Genomic DNA, 24066 nt, shown 5'->3' on the forward strand with positions numbered 1-24066 from the left:
TTTGAGATCCATTCACATGCAAAGACTCTGCTAATGCTTTACCTATGTTATCTGTATTTCTTCACTGCCAAAAGTCATTAGAGGCAAACATCATTCCCATTTTACAGATGAGATAAAAAACGTGAAGCAACTAGGCCAAGGTAACACGATTAGTAAACAGCAAAACTAAGATTCAAACCCATGATTGGGGGTCCATTGTTTATGTGTGGGAATGTTTGTGTATTTTTCCCATTAAGTGATGCTATGATAACCTAGAGCCTCCTTCACGAAAACACTGCCTTTCTGACCGAGAAAGAATATTTCTTCCATAAAACTGTATTAGTAATTTTGAATGAAGTCGTAATCTACTCCTAGCCATACTCAGTGAGCCTGTGGTAACGTATAGTATATATAACATCTCTATACTACGGGACTTTGGACATGTAAAACAAATAGGCAAGATCATTGAGCCATATTCCTTTGAACAGCCCTTCTCCGCCTTTTTCTTCTAAATTGCACAAGAATTGGTAGCTAATTAGCAGCTCATTAGCAACATTGATAAACCATGTGACAAAAACAAATGCTGTGCTAACAGAAGGGACAGAATTTTCAATGAATACGAAATAGGATATAGAGATAAAACCAATTTGCTGAAACTAGCTTCCTATGCTTCTCACTGTATTTTATGTTTTCTTAGTTCATTCATCCATTCAAATATTTTTAACTACTATGTTTAAGGCAATGTGGTAGTTTTGAGGATGAAAAAATGACTCAAACACAATCCCTTCCTTCAAGGAGCTCAGGATATACATAGCAAGATAGTTAAGGAGTCTGTACAGTTCCTCTTTGTAAACGACCTTCATGAAGCCAGAAACAGATCTTTTTAGGTAAAACTTGGCATTATATTGATGCATCCCATACATGCACATCTGTGCAGCATCTGACTACACATTTACTAGACTGCTATGAAAGTGGGCATGAAATCTATGGCTAAGAAACAAAGCAAAACATTTGACATGTATGAGAAGTGGATCTTAGACATTAGTTTGAGGTGTTTTGATGGACAAGTTTTCATGTAAATCTGAACTGCTTCTTTTCCAAGTGAAAGCATTTAATTATTATCCATTTGCAAGAAAGTTCTAACTCCTTAAATTGATATACAAGGTTTTGGCTTATCTTTCTTTTCTCTTTATGCTCTTCCCTCAATCTTTTGTGGATCTCAGAACATGCCAGGCCATATCACATTTGGGCTACTTACTCCTTTTAGCTTGGCACCCTACCGACTCACTTTATCTTTACAATTCTTTCTCACACATCAAGATACAGGTAACCATCAAATGTCGAAAAAAATCTTCCTTGAACTCCAGCTGAAGCTGCTTTGGTTTCTGCAGTCCCCACTATTTGTTTACATTGAACTCATCACACCATGTAAGAGATACCTTATTTGACCCCTATTTCTCCCTTTTAGTCTTTGAGATTCTCAAGAGCAGAAGTTGTGTCATCTCTGTATTTTTGGTGGCTAATACTTTGCAAGGAAATAGTATGAATTTAATAAATAGTTGATTAAGTGAACCAAGAAATTTGCATGCTATTCAGATCCAAATCTATGATAGGAATATATGAATGCTGCACTAATATGTTTTAATCACAGGAGAATCTGCTTTAAGCTATAGGCATGTTTTTTGTTTTTTTTGTTTTGTTTTTTTAAAGATATGTATAAACGTTATCCTCTTAAATTCAGCCATTTTAATAAGATAGATAAGTAGACCATATAGAACAAAGATTTATATGAATGTAGATTTTTAATGGTTGCTCTCAATATAGTTTGTATTTGTTATGATCGTATCTTAGTGACACGATTATATCTAGGAGATTCCACTAGAATCAGAGCCTTTTTAATCCTCTTCTTCCACAGATAGCAGCTGTCTGAGACTTCTTTACCACCCGCCTTTTCAAAAAAGCTAAAACTTAAAAAAGTATAACATATTTTCATCTGAACTTTCTTAAGCACGGATAGAAAAGAAAAAATAAAAAGAGAGAGAAACAACTCCTAGGTTCAGACAACTAGAAGATGAATGCAACTTAGCAATGGAGCCTAAGACACTTGTGAAGCAAATAAGGAAGTTGAGCCATAAAATGAAAGATTGCTGTGACAGTTAACCTGTGAATACCACAGTGAGTGTATAGTTCTCTTACCTCCCAGTTCAGTGTTCTTTCCAATAAACCTCCTTTCTAATTTATATTTCTTATCTCAGGAGTAACCGTCTTCCCAGAATTGAGAGAGAACTGTGGCTATAGGAGTCAGGCCAACTGATAGAAAAACAGTTGTTTTGAATCTGATTTAAAGTGGCATCTAACTAGTAACCTTTGACATGTCTTTTAACTCCCTCCTAATTTTTAAAATAGTGACACCTGAAAAGACAAAGGGAGAAAACTTGAGATTGCCAAAATGAGGAATCAGGTGGTCTTAATTTGATAGAGTGTGGTGGTTAACTTGCGCCTTGCTTCATGAAGGAGATTAATTTCTCTGGCAAAAAGAAGGAAGATTCTTCGTATTGGTATTACATTAACTTAGAGATTCAGGGTTCATTAAAAGAAAAGAAAAACCAACTTTGGTTGTTGTGGTGGTGGTAGTTTCGAGTGACAGAAAATAAAGCAGTAAAGAATGAGATATGATTCTATTTCAGTTTAGAAGAGCCATGCCAGATGAATTTCTATGAACATATGCAATTGCCTTCCAGATGTTAAACTGAGAAAAGATTCCCTAAGAATTAAAATATTCAGGCAGAAGATTTAAGAGCAATCTCCAGACCCTATCTGTTGGAAAACCTCACATCTATATATCTCTATCATTGGCTCTATTTGGAAGAAAAAACCAAAAACTTAACAAAAAAGTATAATAAATTCTAAATATTCAAAAGACATATATTCTATGAAAACTAACATAAATTTTAACAAAAAAGGGAATTTTTATTAAAAGTCAAAATTACATTACCTCTTTGAGATAGGATCAGAAAAATAAAAGTTTTTAAAAGTCAAAAGAAGAATGTTCTTTTTTACTTTAAAAAAATCTCCTAAAACGTAGTCAAAAGTGTCAAACTCATTTAAAAAGAATGCATAAAACATAAAATTATATTACCAGTATCAAGGAGCCAATGTGAAGACACAAATCTAATCAATAATTTAGAGTACAGTCTAAGAAATGTTCTGAGAATACAGAAAAAAGTAAAAATGTGGCAAAGATTAAAATAAGAGAAAGATAACAGAAGACAGAAAAATGACAGAAAATGTCAGTCTTAAAATTTCAGGAGAAATAAATAAAAGTTATGAAATATTTAACAATGAGGAAATTGAGGACATTTCTCAGGAAGCAAAACTATGAATATATCTTTAAACATTTTGGCCTAAATTACATAGAAATGTTCCACACCAGGATGAGTTTTAAGGGAACAAAAATGTTGAATTTCAATGATAAAGTTTTAAAAACACCCAAGCGTTAAAACGGTATCATGAAAAAAATATGGAATTAGTTTGCTTTATGCCCTTGTGCATAATTTCCAAAATATGAATTTGTCACCATCCCCTGTGACAATAAATTTCAAAAATAATGGAACAAAATTTCAAGGATTTTGAGTCTTTATATGTATGTTTTTCTGAAGTTAATGAATATGGTACAAATATATACTAACCTGTATCAAGTAGTTATGCTCAGAAAATGTATTTTTTTAAAGATAACTTAAAAATAGTTTTTAATCTAAGATAAAAATCAAGGAGAAAAATGGGAAATTATGTTATAAAAAGGCAAGTGAAAATGAGTTTAACATTTAAGTAAGTCTAAATTTTTAAATATGGGTAATGTGTTTATAAAACAAATTTAAATTTGGGTAATGTGTTTGTAAAACAAATATGGTAAATGTGTTTACAAAACAAATTTAATATTAGAAATACTACTCAAAGATAAGCTATTTATTTAAATATATTTTATTAACATTGACAGTTGGGCAGTTGATTAAAAACTAGAAATTCACTTTCATTTGGACATTTGAAGTAGGTTTTAACTTATACAGTTATTTAATTATTAATATACACCATTATTGTAAAAAACACTTAGAAGTAGAAGGAAACACATGCCTATGTTTTTGTGCCTGTGTGTGTATATGAGATTATATACATATGGTCCCTGACTTACTATAATTTGACTTATAGATTTCTTGACTGTTTGATGGTATGAAAGTGATAAACATTCACCAGAAACTGTGCTTCCTGTTTTGAAATTTGTTGTTTTTGAAATTGCGATATCCAGGATTATACTTCCTCATGATGCTGGGCAGCGACAGTAAACCTCAGCTCCCAGTCAACCATGTGATCATGAGGGTAAAACACCAATACTGTACTGTACAGTGTAATGAATTCAATAAGTTACATGAGATATTCAATCCTTTATTGTAAAATGGCTTTGTGTTAGATGATTTTGCCCAACTGTGGGCTGATGTAAGTGTTCTGAGCATGTTTAAGGTAGGATAGGCTGAACTATGATGTTTGGTACGTTAGGTGTATTAAACTTATTTCCAATTTATGATATTTTCAAATTATGATGGGTTTATTGGGACTTAAGCCCATTATAAGTTGACGAGCTTCTGTATAAGTGCTTATGAAACGTGATGTTTTATTTACTCATAAATGTTAGGAATTTACAATATGGACTATTCTCAGGATGGTAACACATGTCCGATTCTCGTTGATAGTAATCAGAGAAGGTTTACTTAAAAAGAAGAAATTTCAGCTGATATTTGAAAGATTAGTACAAACTAAGATTGTACAGTGCAAGAAAAGTATCACAAGCTTCATGATGTAACTTTTTAACAAGCAGGCATTTATAGATCCATCTGATTTTCTTACTCCTAACATCCTTAAGCAAGTCATGTTGCCTCAGCCTTTAGAACATATTCCATCCATACATTCTTTGCTACCTCCAGTGCTACCTCTCTTCTCTAGTCTAAAACATCTCTTGCATGTACTATTGCAAAAATTAAAAAAAAAAACTGTTTTACCTATACATATCTAAACTCAGACTCATTGTGTCTGCATCTCTGGGTATTTGTTCCTGTAAATTTTTAAACAATTTATAGGCAAGTTACATGTTTCATAGCCCTTTATTTCTAAATACTTCAGCATAGTTTTCCTAAGAATAATGATATTCTCTAATGCAATAACCCCACCACAACTTCAGTTAATTTTATATAGATAAAACACTTTTGTCTAATTTATTGTTTGCATTCTAACATTGTGATTATTCCCAATAATGTTCTCTGTAAGCACTATTTCTCCTCCAGTACAGGGCCAGAAAGAACATTACTTCTCATGTCTTTTTAGTCTTATTAAATCAGGAATGTTACCACAGCCTTCACTGACTTTTATGTTACTTACATCTTTAAATAATTCAGCCCTCTATCCCCTCTCTTTTTTTAACAAACAGAACATTCCTTCTTTAGGGTTTGTCTGAGATTTTTTGTCATGATTAGTTTCGGGCTTTGCATGCTTGGCCAGGACACTATATAGGTGATATGCCTTTCTTAGGTTTGGCGGCACGCAATGTCCATTGTTCCTTCACTAATAATTTTAGCTTTTATGATATGGGAAAGGTTGTGTCTGCTTAATGGATATTTGTTTATTGATTATGTAAAACCAAATAACTATTTTACAATTATGCAATTCAGACTATCAAGTTTTTTGTGGTCACATAAATTTCTACCATTGAATGGTGTTGTGTTTGTTGTGTTAGACTATGGGTAGCTACCATGATTGAGGTATTTTATTAAAATTATTAACCCTATTGTACCCTATTGTAGATACTATGGTGTGGTATCCAGAGCTGCCTTTTGGGAATAGGGCTCTTGTTGTCCCACCTGCTGGGGTTGATGGCTGCTGATGGCTCAAAGCAATTCCTCTTTGGGAATTGCTCTAGGGGAGAAAGACGCACCTAAATCAGGATTATGCTCCCTCTTGATGTATGTGATGGTGGGGTGTGACAGGGCAGCCTCAAACTAATACTGGTGGATGAAGTATTACACCAGTGAAGTGTTAATAAAATCCAGGTATCTCTGCCTTAATTTCAGTTACTCTTAAAGACTAGACCAGCTCTAGAATTGTACCCAGAACTTGGTGAGGCATCTGCAGCAACTTCTCCCACCGCCCAGTCCCACTTCCCTTACTTCCATTTTTTCAAGGTGCTATTCCTAAAAAACACCTTTCCACCCACTTTGTGAACCCACCTTCAAAAAATCAAACTTTGTGCTACAAGTAAATCTCTAGGTAACTGAGCATCTGTTTCCTGAGTGAACTCAATGTAAGGCAGAAAGGCAACATTCTATATGTGTGCATGTGCTTATTGATGAAACTAATATTGCAAGGCACAATTTATGCAAGATGTTCACACTCTTGCTTGAAAATAAGTTCCTGCTGATAAGGTATTATCTATACTATTTTCGAGATCAACAGAGTAGAGTTTTACCTTTCTTGATAGGTTTGAATAATAAAGGCAAATCTAATTTACCTAGGAAATGAATTGACAGGTATATAGCTAGATATCTAGATAGCGAAATAGATAGATAGATGATAGATAGATAGATAGATAGATAGATAGATAGATAGATAGATAGATAGATATAGATAGATAGATAGAAAGACAAGTAAATGGGAGGTATTAAAGTTTCAAAGTTAAGATTTCACTCCTATTTTATAACACTGCATGTAGAAACTGCATTGAATAAACCCCTTTCAACCTCTAAATGAGTAGAGTGATACAAAGTTTTCTCATATTTAGGTATTTTCTTATCATCAATCAAGACTCAGATAGGTATCATACTTACCAAAGGGGGATATAAAGCTTGATGAGGTTAAACAACTGGCTCAAAGCTATGTGGCAGCAAGTTGTAGAACTGGGATTTGAACTGGTATAGTTGACTTCAAAAATCTTAATCATTTAAAATGTCACTACTTCAAAATATAATTTACTAACTTTTTAAATTGATAGAAGGAGGAGAGACTTCAAACATCATCAACAGTATTTGAATTCATAAGTGATTACTTCCTCTGAAGAATCCGGATAAATATGCAATGTAGTGTGAGAGCTCTGTATCCAGAGATAACTTGGTTCAAACTTGGACTTTGCCTAAGTAGCTGAATGACTTTGGATAAATTACTTGCCCAATCTAAATCCCTGATTCTTCATCTGAAAATCAGAATGATAATAATCTAGAGTTTTTGTGGGGATAAAACATGTTGATGAATTAAAATACTTATTAGCATAGTACTTGGCACATAGTAAGCACTCAATAAATGTTAGCTGTTATCACTATACCTACCTAATCTATGTAAAATTTGGAAAAACATTATTGAAAGATTGCTTGATTCTCTGTTCTTTCTTTGTATTTATGTGATATTTACACATCTCAACAAATGACAAGATATTTCAAGGTCAAACATTTAACAACAACTCATTAATTATATTATCCTTTTAGTAAATCATTATCGGAACAAATCATTAGGTGACCTTTTCTGGTTACCGCAATCCAATAAAACTTACATTAGCCAGTGTTTCAGGAACATTAGTCTAATGTGCTTTCAGAGATCACCTTCTCTGAGCAGTATAATAAGTTTATGTGAAAAGCATAAAGCATATAATACATAATAAAATTTGGACTTTAATGAACCATCTTGGCAAACTGACTAGTACTATAATTCAATAGCAAGCATTCCTTAATTAATGAATTAAAAAAGCCAAGAGCATGCCCTAAATGCTACAATTGATTACACTTTCACTTATTTTCTATTTTTACTATATTCTCCTGATTTGTTGAGCAATAGATAGTGAATCTTAAGTGATCTCCGTAATGAAAATAAAGAATGGGAGCAACTGAAAAAGAGAGCACAATTAGCAAGTTGTGTAGCTTTCAATGAATACTTTTTTTCCTGAAAATATTAGCGATTTTGATTTAAATGTGAATGTAAATTGACTCAGGTGTTTTTCCTAACTATATCCCTCCTGGGTGTATAATATTTTTAAAAAAATCACTAACCATCTGGATTACACTCAACTACATATCAAAGTTGAAACATCTCAGGAACATTAAGTCAGTAGATCATTTCAAAGAATAACTTCATCATTACACTTCCTATAGCCTTTGAAAATAGTTTATTACAATTTATTGTAATTATGTGTTCAACTCTCCTTCAAGGCTGTAAGTCTCTAAGGATAAGAACTTTCCATAAATGTGTGTGTATTTTTCCTGATAGTGACTTAGAAGATATTGAATGTATGAATGCTGATGAAATGAACATACAACAGACCATACGATAAATAGCAAATAAAAGTTCTTCATTTGGGTTAAAATATTTTCCTAATAATGTACTCTAATTTTCTGAACTATCTCCAGAAATGTTAGCATGTTAGCATATTTCAACTAGTCTTAGATGTCATAAGAGGAACCATTATTTTTTGCAATAATAAGAAGTTTTTTAAAAAACACTATCAATTTAACTGTGACATGCCTTCATTACTAAGACAAATTCAAATTTTAGTGATATAAAATTTGGGAATAAATGCATCTTAGAATTAATACTGCTTTTTTGGCTTTTATACTTTTATGTGAACACTCTTCACGTAAAATTTTTCTTTTGCTGGAAGAAAATTTAAAAAGAATAAAACAAAAATTGTTTACTACCCCTTAATAAGAAAATGACTTAGAAAGAGGCCACTAAGGAGATTACAGATAAGTCTCTACTCTTTAAGTATTTATTTATTTATTTATTTTTCAAAGCTAGTTCTGGCAAGCTAAAAATTGTCAAGAACATTTGTGGGACAAATTGAACTTTCTATTTCACTTAGACTCAGCCACTGTTAAAGGAACTATTTTCTCCCCAGGGTTGGTATAAGGAGCAACAGCATGGAAACAACATTAGTAAGAACTATTTCAAACCCCAGATGTTGTAGGTATTGTATAATGGAAACAATTTCGTGCAGGAAAAAATAATTTTTAGGCAAATTTATTTAAGTTCATTTATATTAGTTGTAACTAATAATAGCTACAACTTGTGAACTATCCCTATTTTCTAAGCCAGCTATATATCAATGTTTTCTAGAACAAAATAAATCATGTAAGCACAGATAATTCATAGAGACTTACAGTTTATGATTTGCATTTTAAAGTAAATATAGAGAGGTCTGCGTATATTTAAAAGAGTTATTATCTTTCTGTACTTTTGGTATTAGGGAACCAATTAAGGTGAATTTTGAAAGAAAGAATCACCTTTGGAAAAATTCAATTTGCCTTGACTTTAGACCTTAGCATAACAAAACCAGGTAAATTACATTATAACCCACCAGCTGTTTTAGAAATTTTGGAGGTAATTTACTGCATTACATTGAGATAAATAAATGTCTGAGACACTGCTTCACTTTCTTTTACATAAAGTGGGGCTTCTTTTAAAGGGCGGCATTCTGGTTTCATCCATTTCCTTCTTGAAGAGAAGAGTTACTTTATCTAATTCCATACTTTTTCATGATAAACCTTTGACAGCCAGGGCTTAAGTTAATAGTTGTGCAGTCTTCTCCAGATTAATGTTTCTCATCTATAATAAAAGGGGAACTTCTCATCTCCAAGCAATATGATGGAAATGAAACAAAGTTGTGAGGTCCACTAGGATCTTGTTCCTACCTCTAACCATCTTCTCTGTTAGCTGATCACAATGGCTAGTAGTCATGTAACTGAACCTCAAAACTTCATCACATGTTTTTTTTCTAGGAGTACATACTAAATTGCCTAATTGTAAAAATCATGAGTTTTTATTGGAGGGATCTATTATTATTTTTTAAAATATTTGCCTTCTCGACAATCCTTTGCAGTGGGCCTCTCCTGACTCTTGTCTGTCCAGCAACCATAAGTGAAAGTGTTGCTATCTATATTTGTCAAAAATTGAAATACTCACAAGTCTCCTTTGACTGGGGGAGCTGATTATGTTGCCTCACAAGGACTTGACAATACTTACTATCTCTCACTCTGCATCCAGACATAGTGGGCTTTCTTATACCTTTTCTCTCCACTGTGATAAACAAACCCAAGACGGGACTTGCCTTCTTGTTGTATGACCACACTAGTGCTCACCAATTTCTTCAATTTGCAAATAGGTAAGCTCAATAGCCTGGTGATACCTGTCCCAACTTTGACTACCTGGCAGTGTAGATTAAATGAGATAGTAAGTACAAGGTAGTATGAACAGTGCCTGGCCCATAGAGTGCTCTCAGTAAATGTGTGCTGATATAATTATCACTGGTAAGTGGATTTGAGTGTATACCATATCTCAGACCTATTAGATTCAAGGAAGCAAGATGAGAAAGTTCTACTTAGCCTTCCAAAAATAAACCTTACATAGTTGCAAACTTTGCTAATATCACTAACACTTCATTTCTCATCTGGCTTTTGTCTTTAAGAAGATAGTCCTTTAAAACATAGTCTTCTTAGCCTGGAACCTAAAAATAGGTAGATGGTAGAAATTTCAGACAACAAAAATTCTAAGAAGTCTTAACTATAGTTATTATTGTGGAATTCCAAACAAAACTTGGAAAAAGTATCCCTAGATTTTATTAGCAAATAAAGATTGCTATGATCAATGGTAACTACTCAAAAGTTGCCAGACCACAGCTTAGTTTTCATAGTTAAGTTTTGATAAGAAAAAGAGGAAGGACTGATTAGGCATAACTTTGGGTGATGGTTCAAAAAGAAGCCACAACGAATTGGAACAAAAAATAAGACTTTGGCCAAACTCAGACTACATGTCTCTTGGTAGTGGAGAGACAATCTAAGAAACTGTAACAAGAGGTAAAGAAAGACTCCTAGAAAACATACAGATTACATTTTTGCCTAAAAACAATACTTGTTTCACCCCACATACATTTCCATAAAGTTATCATACAGTGAATCATCTGGTTGCCTCACTCCAGTATGAAAAATAGCCAAACTGAAAAGCTTCACCTCTGCTTACGAACATGAGTAATAAACACATACATGTCAGCTACCTATTTTTCATTGAAAGAGGACTTAACCTGAACTGAGACAGAATTAAACAACGAAATAAAATACTATAAGACTGGATGGTATGCATTTTTTGGGTTCTATGTATTACATATTTTTATATATGAAGAGATAGATAATCTCTCTATATATGCATATCTAAAGTTGGGAGTCATGAGAAAAGCGTATTTCATGTGAAAGAATATTCTAGAATAAAGGTTCCACTAATTACTAGCAATGTTGCCTTAAGCAGACCATTTAATGTTGCTAAGTTCCAGTTTACCTACCTAGAAAGTGAAATTGTTATCAGCCATTCTCCTTACATTTAAATTGTTCTTTCAATTTGATACTTCAAATAAGGTAATGCATAAGAAAGCCCTGTGTATGCTGAAACACAGCATGTGTATGGAAGGGCTTATTAACTGTAAAGTCATATGACAAACAGCAAAGTTAAACTTTCTAGATTGTGTTGCACCGAAGATGCAGGCATCTATCTCTTCCCCAAACGCTAATCTGATTTGTAGTACATAATTGCACAACTCAGAAAGAAAAATGTTATGAAAATCCCAGGTGGTTTCTACTAACCTTCATGAGTTATTTCTGCAGTTGCAACAGAAAATGAATTGTTAATGTGTGTACTACAAATAATTGCATAAATAATGACTGTGCCAAAAAAACAATCAACCACTATCCATGCACATTTGACAACAGCCGATTCCAAGTGTAAAATGCTTGGCAACTTAAAGGAGGAAGTTGAACTTGTTAATTTTCTAGCAAGAAGGTTAAATAGAAAGGAAGCAATTCAAACATATGTGAGCAACAGGGCTCCCTGGCATTTAAAATCCCCAAACAGCTGGTGGAGAGAGAGCCTACTGTTGGAGAAGCATCAGGGCTGGGGAGGATGGGAAGAAAAGAAATGGGCAAGAGAAGGAACTACAGATGTTTTCCTAGAGACTTGTTCAATTTTTCTGTCAAAAACTTTTTCAATTACGATTGGAACTTCTGCTACAATGCTACGGCTAACATTTTCAGAGGACCGATTTTATGTTAGACATGGGTAGAAATTTTATATGTGATTATCTCATTTAATCTCCACAAACTGTGAAGTCAGTGCTATGATTCTCATTTTGTAATTAAATAAACTGAGTTTAGGGGCATTAAGTGATTTGACCAAGGTAATTTATGCCATCAGGATTGAAATCTATTGCCAGTCTGACTCTGAAGCTGGAATTCTTTGCATCACTTCAGATGCAAATACAGAAGAGTCAAAAGAGACCTTTAAATGCATAAGAACTCTACAATTCTCGTGACACACATTCATGGCAAACCAATTGGGATGTATGTTATATTTTATATTAGGTTGAACCATATGAAATTACCGAAATTAGACCATCTTTGTCCACCACAATGACAGTTTTCTATAGTTCAACTTAATATATGCACTAAATAATTCAGCTTCTATGCTCCAATCCAAATGTGTTCTCTCCACTTTTACCACCTAGCCACTCCGTAGTCTCTTACTCTATTCTTCACCTGTCAAAAATTATCTCAGCCTTTTCAGACTGAGCTCAAATATTGTTTTTCTTTAAGCCATCCCTCAACTTTAATAAGAAGATAATCTCCATGATCCTAAATAGGAAATGTTTTCTGCCTCCTTTTAAGTTTCTTGATCTGAACTCTTAAAATATTTTTCTCTTTTGACTTAGAATTGTCAATATTTTGGGCTTATATTTAATTATTTCAACAATATTACAATCTCCTTGAGAGGAAAGATCAAAATGTTCATCATATTTCAATTACTTAATACTGGAACCATAGTATAATCAAGATATATATTATAAATGACATCAAGTTTAAACTATGTATACCTGAATCTTATCACTTTTTGCATAGCTTTGAAATTATTTATTTATAAATTGCACATTGAACTTTAGAACCTTAAATGCAGGAACTTTGTGTTGCATATCTTTGAAGCATCTAAACCTATCCCAGGGTCAAGTATATAATTTGTGTTCACAGAATACACATTCCATATACAAGGTGCTTCCTTGCCCCAGTCCCAACTGCACCCATTAACTAGGATAAAGTTAGCTTTGGTTCCTGTTACTGACTTTGCATATACTCTGGCACTATATGCAACCTCCCTTCATGTCTCCTACAGTGCTATCTGTTTTACCAGTTTACTATCTAAGAAAGTCTTATAAACAGAGGGTAGTGGTCTTTATTCAATCTTTAATCTTTGGAGGCATAATTTTTCAAATAATACATTTTAGCCCATCATTATTAACCTGTCCACATACTTACATGTGAGTGAGGACTCCTTGTCTTAATTCATGGCTTACCAATTTTAAGAGCAATAATTAAATTGCCAGCATGTGAATGCTACAGATGTATAACATTTTAAAAATAGGAAAAGACAACCGTACCCACAGTGTTCCATGCATTTAATTAGATGTTTTGCATCTTAATTCACATAATACTTAAAATCATTCTATATGTGTCACACTATTAAGCCATGTTAACTATGGAATATTGGCATAAGAGAAGGCAGTAATGTAGTCAAGACCATATAGTGAGCAACTGATAGAGCTGAAATCCACACCAGTTCTTTCTGACTTTATAGTTCATTTTTTATTTACTTCATAATATTTTCTGAGATAACTCAACAAATTCTAAGAAAAAGGCTGTCTGTAAACACTTCGGGTATTTTGATATCATTGTTTACTCTTTCAGTCATGTGTTCTCACACCAGTCATTAAATAATCAGTATAATTATTAAGAATCAAATCACTGTGATAGAAGGCAAGTAACCAACATTTTCTCTCTCCAGAAGGTTTCATAATTGCTACAAGAGTTTGCTTATACATTGTTTCCTATAATCGTCATAATAATCCTTGGAGGTAAATACATATAACTGTCTCCATCTGAATCTCAAATAAGCAAAGAAGAGCTCAGAACTTAATAACTCCCTCAGGTCAACAGCCAGTAAGTGAGAGAGGCTACACACAGCTCCAGGTCTAAGTGACTTCAAATCCATGCTCTACCCCAGGAGGCCACGTGCTTGCTCTCTAAGAGCAATGAAAATTCTTCACTATGGACAAGTGCACATTAGAAATTATTATGCAGCACAGTGAACCATCAGATATTCTATTCCCAGTTCTAGGAATCTGCACATCATAGGGAAGGGTTTTTAAAATTATTTTGTATATTTACTTGCTTTGATTTTTTTTAATCAAAGCCATTGGCTGCCTAACACAGCCAAATATTTTGCATAGAGACGTTGTAAAGAACATTGACTGACTTGTAAAGATCCTGAGCAGTAAAAATTCTGAGCATCAGAAATGGTGAACATTTATAACATATTTATTTTGTTACTTTTTTCTCAGAATGCCTATATATCCAGACAAAATTCTAAGTACTGATGCAATGGGTAGCTTTAATGTATGGAGTATGGATTCTCAAGGTCACCCTGTGTAGCTCTGGATCTCAAACCTGGATTAGCATGAGGACCATTAGAGATGTTTGTAAAAATACAGCTTTTCAGGTCCTATGATTGATTTGCAATCTTTGCAATACAATACAGTTATATTAAACAATGGCTATAAAATGGATTTTGCTTAACAATGGCATGGAGGATTCATGTTATATCATCTTTGCTGAGCTAGAACTGTACTTCCCAGAATTTTCTCCTTCCATGCATGGTTCCTGCTTAGTTTGGACACATTTTACATGAGACTGGGAAGAAAGGAGAGAAGCAGCAAGCATCTTATTTTTACCCTTAAAAGGTCAGTGCAGGACACGAGGTCCTGGTGCAGCTCACATATCTATGAGCTATATGCTAGCAGATTTAACTTTGGTGTTGTGAGGCAACAGCTAGGCCTAATGAATCTCAACTTCCTGTTGCATTTCTTCATTCAGCTTCTTTGATTCCTGGGCCAGGTGCACATTTTGCTTCGTGATAAAGGACATCAACAAGTTTCTTTTGCAGAATACCCCCAACATTCGAATTGGAGTTTGGAGGTGGTAAGAAATCTAGAATTTCCAGTTCAACTTTGAAGTTTCCAGTTGTTTCTGTTTCTAATAGTTCATGTGCATATTCTATTCTGAATTGTCTACCATATTGACTTCAAGTGACAACAAAAAGACAGTGGCATTGCATACATTGTGTAGCCAACTTCCACAAGTGCATATTTCAAATACCTATAATGTATCTGTTATATGTATTAGTATGTGTGTATATATATGTGAATGTATATATACATATGCATGCATATATACATAGAGATGAGGATAGAGCTATGCATTCAATGTATAATGATATTTTGGTCAAAGATGGATTCGATATAAGATGGTGGCCCATAAGATAAAACATTTTTAGTGTAATTTTCTGTGTTTACATACACAAATACCATTGTACTATAATTGCCTACAGTATTTAGTAGAGTAACATGCTTTATAGCTTTGTAGCCTAGGAGCAATAGGATATACCATATAGCCTAGATGTGTAGTAGGCTAAACCTAACCATCTAGGTTTGTGTTTATATACTCTGTGGTATTTGTAGTCCAGTGAAATCACCAAATAATACATTTCTCATAATATAGTCAAATCTTTAGGTGATTCATGATTGTATATACAAATATATAAACATACATCCACCTATCCATCTATCCAGAAGCATCTTAATGGTTCTGCTATTCCGATGCAACCTTGAATGTCCTGGCTCATGAGAAGTCTGAGTCAGTGGGGTAAGCTCATTGACACTGCTTTTAAAGGAGTACATTAAAAACTCTTGAAACCATCTTTGCTTCACTTGTTCGGCGACTTATACACAAGAACTGTTAAATGTGGCATATTTCCCAAATACCTACTCTCAGTGCCTATTACAAATTCTCTCTCTTTTCTTTTTTCTTTTGAGACAAAGTCTCACTCTATTGTCCAGGCTGGAGTGCAGTGGCACAATCTCAGCTTACTGCAACCTCCACCTCCTGGGTTCAAGTGACTCTCTTGCCTCAGCCTCCCAAGTAGCTGGGATTACAGGTGTGTGCCATTATGCTCAGCTAATTTTTGCATTTTTAGTAGATATGAGGTTTCACCATGTTGGCCAGGCTAGTCTTGAACTCCTGACCTCAGGTGATCCACCCATCTCCGCCTCCCAAAGTCTTGAGATTGCAGGTGCCTGTTACAAATTCTTACAGGAAAGAAATAATTGAAAGTAAGACATCTGTGAATGGTAGAGGTACTCCCAGGCCCAGCACCCACAACTAGTTTCCTCTCACATTTCTGTGGTCTTGAGCAACCAAAAAAAAGTGCAAAGCCTAGGCTGAAACCTGAGTTCTGCTACCTGAGTTAGCTTGGTGACAGGGAAAAACACTCAGCTTCTCTAAATCTGTTGGTTTTTGATCTTTAGAATCACATGTTCTAGGCACCTCCAGAAGAGAGGAGTTTACCCAACTCACAGATACTTCAGGGTACAAACCTGTGGCTGGGCTCAGCTTTAAAAGATCTTATCTGAGATTCCTTGTCAAACAGAGTTCCATCAAAGCCAATCTAAAAGGCCTATGTAGAAAGAATTATTCTTGCTGCACTTTAAGCAAATAATCAGGCCAAGTATAAGACTAAAGTCTATTTTGTACAGAACACAGCCCTATCATGATTTCTTTTTAACAGAAATTAGGACTAGAGAGAGAGAAATTAGGTTTCAAAACTTATCAACATTAGATTCTAGACTCATTAGTTGTTTTTAAGTTTTTGTCTACGTTTTAGACTAACCTTGCTTGTTCCTGTGAACCAACCAGCAATCTCCAGCTGCGGCTAAGACAAAACAAAAGGCGATGGGTAATGTAAAAATCTAGATCAATATTCTAGTTCTGAGCAATTATCTTGCAAATCCTGCCAGGTGAGGGGAATAAATAGGATGCCCATCAACCAGAGGTTTCCTTTTTCGGAAAGTAAGACAACAGGGACTAACCAAAGCCAAGCCCCATGCACCCAAATCTTAGCAAGCATAACTATAGGCACCAGTTATCTGGGCATTTCACAAGACATTCTTTTCTCTCCCTTGTTGAAGGAGGACTCAATTCTACAGCTTCACCTTAGCATTCAGCTTATGATAAGGGGTCCATGAAACACCCCAACCCTGCCTGCCCGGCAAGACACATTTTTGTCACGAACTCAATTCCAAGCTTCATGTCAAACGCCTAGGAAAGAAAACTGGATCTGAGAGATGCAGAGGCAGATGATAATGAACGTTAAAAGGCACAGCACATTTGAGCATGACTAATTCCTACCAATTAACCCAAGCTTCCCATTTCATGGATAAAGGTCATGCTAGTATCCATGGCATAAATGAGGCCTAGGAAATTCAAAGGCTACTGACAGCAGGGGAGATAGGGTGTATGTGGGTAACAGTGGATATTCCCACCCCCTATGTCCCCCTGTTAACATGTTAACATGGGTGAAAGCTGCTTTGATACGCATGTGTGGCACCCTAGCATGGTTGCAGGGACTCAGGGATAAAAGGACAGAGGAAAGAAAGAGGAATGCCTCACTTTCCCTCCCTCCCATACCCTGGGTATTTGCTAGGAAGAGAAAGGAACAAGGGATGCCTGCTCCCCTGTTTCTAGATAAGTAGCCATTCATCTTGTCTATACCCCTTTTGAATGCACCCTGAAGCCCTGGGACTCCTCTGAAAAAAAAAAAACAAAGACTTCTTTTTTCCTTTTTCCTCCTCTGTCCTCTCTTCACTGATAGGTAATTGTATCTCCATACTATGGGACACTTCCGTCAGATGCATCTTCCAAACTGAGATGAGTTAATTTCCCAAACCTTAGACTAGTTGGCTTAGGATTGGGCTCAGGGAAAAGGAACCCAGAAGCCTCACATGCTAGCAAAAGGGTAAAAGTTTTTTTGTTTTTTTTTTATCTGTTCGAGGTTTTTGACCTCCCTCTCTCTGTGCAAACTGGTAAAAGGCCTTGCGATTTTTGAACTGTCCTTACCCTCCACTTCTTTTGTTTTGATACATGTTTTCTAATAACTTGGTTTGTCTCTTCTTCCCTTTAGGCCATCAAACTCCAAATGGTCATGCAACTGGAGCCTTAGACAATGGCCCATTTTGCCGGGGACCCTTAGATAGGCCTCTTAGGGAGATCTGACTTCTGTTTTCCCAAAACAGGACCTCTTGTCAGCAGGAAGCTGTTAAGAGTGGTCTTCATCCTTATCCTTATCCTTTTCTTAATGGCAGTTAGATGTACTTCTTTAGAGAAAGGAATGAGACAGCCAAATGCCTAGGCAGATAAAAAGGGGTCCCCGGAGAATCTCTTGACCTGGTTCACAAGTGTCTACAACAGATGCTTTTGTGCAGATGAGGGAACCTGCCCAGGGCTTTGTCTGAGCATGCCCACACGAGCCCTGGGGAAACAGCGTGGGGCCACGAGGACGGGGAGGAGCCTGGCCTCTTCAGTTCCTGTGTGGTGGCCTGGGATTTAATCTGTGAGGTTGGGGGCCTGTTAGCAGGACCCATCTCACTTTGCTGAGTTTTTTTTTTTTTTTTTCTCTTTTCACCCAATAGAATCCTGCTCTACTCACCCTTCAATGTGTCCATGTGCCTAAATTTTCCTGGTTGTGTTAGAAGAACCCTGTTTTAGCTGGACTAAGGAGCAAAATTCTACAATATCGATCTCTCGCAATGTATCTACGAGAACTACATGAGAAAGTGTTGTAAAGTCCCATTATAAAACACAGCTTGGCACATATTAAGTACCAAATAAATGGTGGCTATAATTATTTTATAAGACATCCAGATTTACAAAATAAACACTGCCATGATTTGTTATAGTTTGAAAAAGAAAAAAAACTAATTACACGTGAACTTTTTTTCAACCTGTAAACAAAAGTAGACAAGTGACAAGTAGCTGCTAGAAACTGTGCAGATAAGGTTCACAGGTTCTTCAGAATAATTATTTGCCTCTTTCAAGTTGAAAACAAAGGAAGTCTGTTTCCCAAGTGTTTCACCCCCTTCCCCCATCCCCCATCTCTAACAATGCCTTATTTACTTGTTTGCTAATGACTTCCTGCTGTGTTTTTCATCAAGTTGTCTTGCCTGGAACAGAACATATGTACTGCAGGCCCTAATTAAGGCTAACTAAAGTACCTCTTGCTTTCAGTTTAATCCAATCTGCCAGCAATCAAGAAAAATGACCCTGCAATGGCAGGCTGGGCCTCCATTTAAGCTGCTTTGAAGAAATGGGACAAAGTGCCCACGTCAAGTGGGAGTCCGAAATGATACCTGATGAAAATGAAAAATGACAGACTCTCTCACATGAAAAAATAAAGCTTCTTAATAGCAAATAGGCACCGACAAAGCTCAGGAAAGCCACAGAAACAGTATTTGGTGGTAATTGGAAAAAGAGAGTCCTTTGAAAGCAAGAAAACATATAACTTCTGGTTACATAATTTTCTATTCTCAGCCCTCTGTACAGCTCTAAAATTAAATCAAATTGAAGACATATTATTTAATTTTGATTTACTTCTGCCCCAACTTCACAACAAAATCAGTTAAGATGGTTAATTAATATGTCTTTTCTGACCCTTGTTTAGGCTCTAAGGAAATTTATTTTGAGTCATTGCTTGGACACGCTCTGAGTGCTTTCTTCTTCTGGATAATGAGAACTATTTATTCAATTGCATGCCCCTCATAACCAACAATGAGACTCAGATACAGCAACCTACTTGGTCTTTGCCATTCTGCTTCCCTTAAACCCAACCATTATATATTTATCTTTCCTTGGTGAGTCTGTGCAATGGTGTCTGGCAAGCAATCTCTGTGATAGTCACATTGTACCTGAAGGGCTTCTACAGGGACAGTTTCTTTTTTTTTCTGTCTCTCTCTTTGTTAGTTTGCCATACTTATTTTTTTTCTTCAACTTTTAAGTTCTAGGGTACATGTGCAGGATGTGCAGATTTGTTACATAGGTAAACATGTGCCATGGTGGTTTGCTGAACAGATTAACCCATCACCTTTGTTTCACCTGCGTCCCTGTGAAGAGACCACCAAACAGGCTTTGTGTGAGCAACAAGGCTGTTTATTTCACCTGGGTGCAGGTGGGCTGAGTCCGAAAAGAGAGTCAGCGAAGGGAGATAGGGGTGGGGCCGTTTTATAGGATTTAGGTAGGTAAAGGAAAATTACAGTCAAAGGGGGTTGTTCTCTGGCTGGCAGGGGTGGGGGTCACAAGATGCTCAGTGGGGGAGCTTTTGAGCCAGGATGAGCCAGGAGAAGGAATTTCACAATGTAATGTCATCGGTTAAGGCAGGAACAGGCCATTTTCACTTCTTTTGTGATTCTTCAGTTACTTAAGGCCATCTGGATGTATACGTGCAGGTCACAGGGGATATGATGGCTTAGCTTGGGCTCAGAGGCCTGAGATTTTGTATTAAGCCCAGCATGCATTAGCTATTCTTCCTGATACTCTCCCTCCACTGCCTCCCAACAGACCACAGTGTGTGGTGCTCCCCCTATCCATGTGTCCATATGTTCTTATTGTTCAGCTCCTAGTTACAAGTGAGAACATGCAGTGTTTTGTTTTTTTGTTATTGTTGTTCCTGTGTTAGTTTGCTGAAGATAATGGCTTCCAACTCCATCCGTGTTCCTGCAAAGGACATGATCTACTTCCTTTTCATGGCTGAATAGTATTCCATGGTGTGTATATATACTTTCTTTATCTAGTCTATTATTGATGGGCATTTGGGTTGATATTGTGTCTCTTTGCTATTGTGAATAGTGCTGCAATGCACATACACGTGCATATATCTTTATAATAGAATGATCTATATTCCTTTGGGTATATATCTAGTAATGGGATTGCTGGGTCAAATGAGATTTCTGCCTCTAGATCTTAAAGGAATCACCACACTGTCTTCCACAATGGTTGAACTAATTCTATCTCTCCAGAGGCATGTATCTTCATCCATACCTCTTTGCCACACTATTTTCTTCTTCAGTCTTTATCAACTTTGCTCCCTAAAATCAGAGGAATTTCCAGTGGCAAGATAACAAGGGTATTTGCTGGGAATGTTCATGCCATTTGTTGTGGAGAGGTTTTGTGGTGGAAAGGAAGAGGATGAATATTGGATCCAGACAGGCCTTGATTTACCTGTGGTTTCCCTTTCTGTTGTCTGTGTAGTCCTGGGCAAATATCAATGTTTCAGTTTGCTTGTTATCATCAGAGTCTTTAAGACAACATTATATAATACGCTAAGGATAATTGGGGATTAAGTGATAAAAATAAGTATAAAGTACTCATAATGCCTTGTATATAGTAGGCACTTAACATATAACTTTCCTTCATTTCTTTCCAATTACATTTTATTTTGTGGTTAGGAAATCATTCAGATGTCTCCCAAGTTTCGAACCAATCGTAACCCCCTATATAGCATAGGGAATGAGTTACTAATTTCTGTTAAGCTATCCCTGACTCTCAGCTTCAACAGGCTTAATCTCTGTTGCTCTATCAAAGAATAAGTAGCTACTGTCATGGTGATAGCTTTTCAAGCTGAAGGAAAAAAAAAGAATGTGCTCTAATATTCTTCCAAGGGTTTAGAAGAATAATTCTAAGAAGGGTTAAGGAGAATATTAGAGCACATTTCTTTGAAAAGAGACAAATCTCTAAGTCATGTGTATCTTTGAGGGATTCTCCTTTGTTTTAGAATAAAGATCATCCTCCCTGGCATCTTACCAACCTTTTAAGTATCTGGTTCCACAAATCTCTATCTGCTCATCTTTAGCAAGTCCCACCACTCTGGGCTACTTGTATTCACCACAGTCTTTCAGTCTTTGCATTTTTACTTTTTTCTCTTTATCTAGAACTCACTTCTCATCCTCTTTACAGACTACAAATTTTTCAAGATTTAAATCAGAGATTCCTACCCCTGGGAAGACTTTCCTTGTTGGTTTCATGTCCTAGGGTCTTTCTTTTTCTGTATTCTCAAAGCCGGGCCTCATTCCAGCCTAGAACCATACTTGCCAGAAAGCTGTCACTCGATAAATGCTTCTTAAATTAACGAATAAATGATAGTTGTCTCAATCTGTTATCATGACTTGACTATTTCCTTTTATTTACTAGAAATTTCTTAAGAACAGAAGATAACTTTCTAGCTGGGCAACAACCTTGTCCCACAGTGGGCAGTCAGTGCCTACATCTGGGAAAACTAGGTAGATAATTACATAGATAAATATATAACTTCCTCTTTTATACAGTTGTATCCTCCTTTTCTTCTTCTTCTTCTTCTTCTTTTTTTTTCTTTGAGACAAGCCTCACTCTGTTGCCCAGGCTGGAGTGCAGTGGCGTGATCTCAGCTCACTGCAACCTCCACCTCCCAGATTCAAGCGATTCTCCTGCCTCAGCTTCTCGAGTAGCTGAGATTACAGGCACCTACCGCCACACCTGGCTAATTTTTTTGTATTTTTAGTAGAGATGGGGTTTCACCATGTTGGTCAGGCTAGTCTTGAACTCCTGACCTCAAGTGATCCACTCACCTAGGCCTCCCAAAGTGCTGTGATTACAGGCATGAGCCACCACACCCGGCCAGCTGTACTCTTACATAAGTGAAAAAGACAGAACCATATAAGGTGATGCACAAATTAACTGTGTTATCTTCATAAGAAAGGTAATAACTTTTTATTTAATTAACAATAGTTATTAATATTGTTTAATATTACATGCATGACAATATACTAAAAGCTGTACATTCATTGTCTTATGCAATCATTATTACTACTCTATAAATAATTACTATCATTATTCTCATCTTAAAGGTAAGAAAATTAAATTTTAGAGAGGTTAGTGGATTGTCAAATATTACAACTCTAAAAAGTAATGAGAACTCAAGTTTATATGGAGTTGAAGACCAAGCTGTCAAAGATCTACTGTACAGTGACCACTCCATTTATGTTCAATACCACCAGATTGTCTCTGGTAGAGTAACAATACTACTGCTCTAAAAGAAACACCCTAGAAACGTAGAGAAATTAGGCAGCAAATGATTAAAACTGAGTCCTAGGAAGAACTACAACCTTCGGGGACCTTGATCTTATTAACTGATGTTTGATGAACGTGGCAAGTATCTGGTACAACGCATACAAATGCAGTGTGGCGAGGGTTGCAGCATGATCAAACACATATTGTACACAATTAGAATGCCATGTACTGTGCTAGATGGTTTGAAAAGGTGAAAAGAGAACATATCTATTATATTTAATCATCATGATAACTTTATGATGTGGGGCATTTCATTTCAATTTCATTGATTAACAAATTAGCTCATTTATCCATGGCAAAATAATTTTTTTGAAATTTAAATTTTGTTTCCTTCTCATTGTTATAATTCTAAGAAAAAGTTATCTCCCAACATTTCCTCCCTTTGCCCCAGTGACCCTCTGGCTTCTCTTATCAGGGTGAGGGTAGAATATGAATAAATATCTTTGTATGTCATAAACCATTCTAAAGGCAATTATCCCTATGCCCCACATGTTCCAGGGCTTTGTATCACTGGATATGGCAATTTGAGAAGGAAGAGTTGCCGCCTAAGTAGTAGGGAGATGGCTGGTTTCCTGTAAGCTGAGAATACTAAGTGTTATGGGTTCCTACAGGAGATCTGTGTGCATCACTAGTGTACAGCACCCCAGGGGAAGTAGGAACTTGAGGCAAATTGATCCCATGAGAGTTTTTGGACACCAGGACTCAGAGAGTATTCATGTTTCCAGCATGAGGAGAGTGAAACAGATCATCTTTCAATGGTCTGTGTGAGTAAAAGAGCATCTCTGATAGTGGCCTCTATGATAAATTTAAAACCAATGGGATCTTCTTTGGTTTGTCAGGACTATGAGAGCACAGAGTTTTCTGCATGAAAGGATTTCTTGATCCTTCCCTCATCTTTGAAGAACTGATGTCAAATTTCCAGACAAACCTAGAATATGGAAATGACTCCTTGTACAATTGGATATAGGTGGAAAATAAAGAAATT

This window comes from Hylobates moloch, unplaced genomic scaffold (genome assembly GCF_009828535.3).
Source record: "Hylobates moloch isolate HMO894 unplaced genomic scaffold, HMol_V3 SCAFFOLD_11, whole genome shotgun sequence".
In the NCBI taxonomy this organism is placed as follows: Eukaryota; Metazoa; Chordata; class Mammalia; order Primates; family Hylobatidae; genus Hylobates; species Hylobates moloch.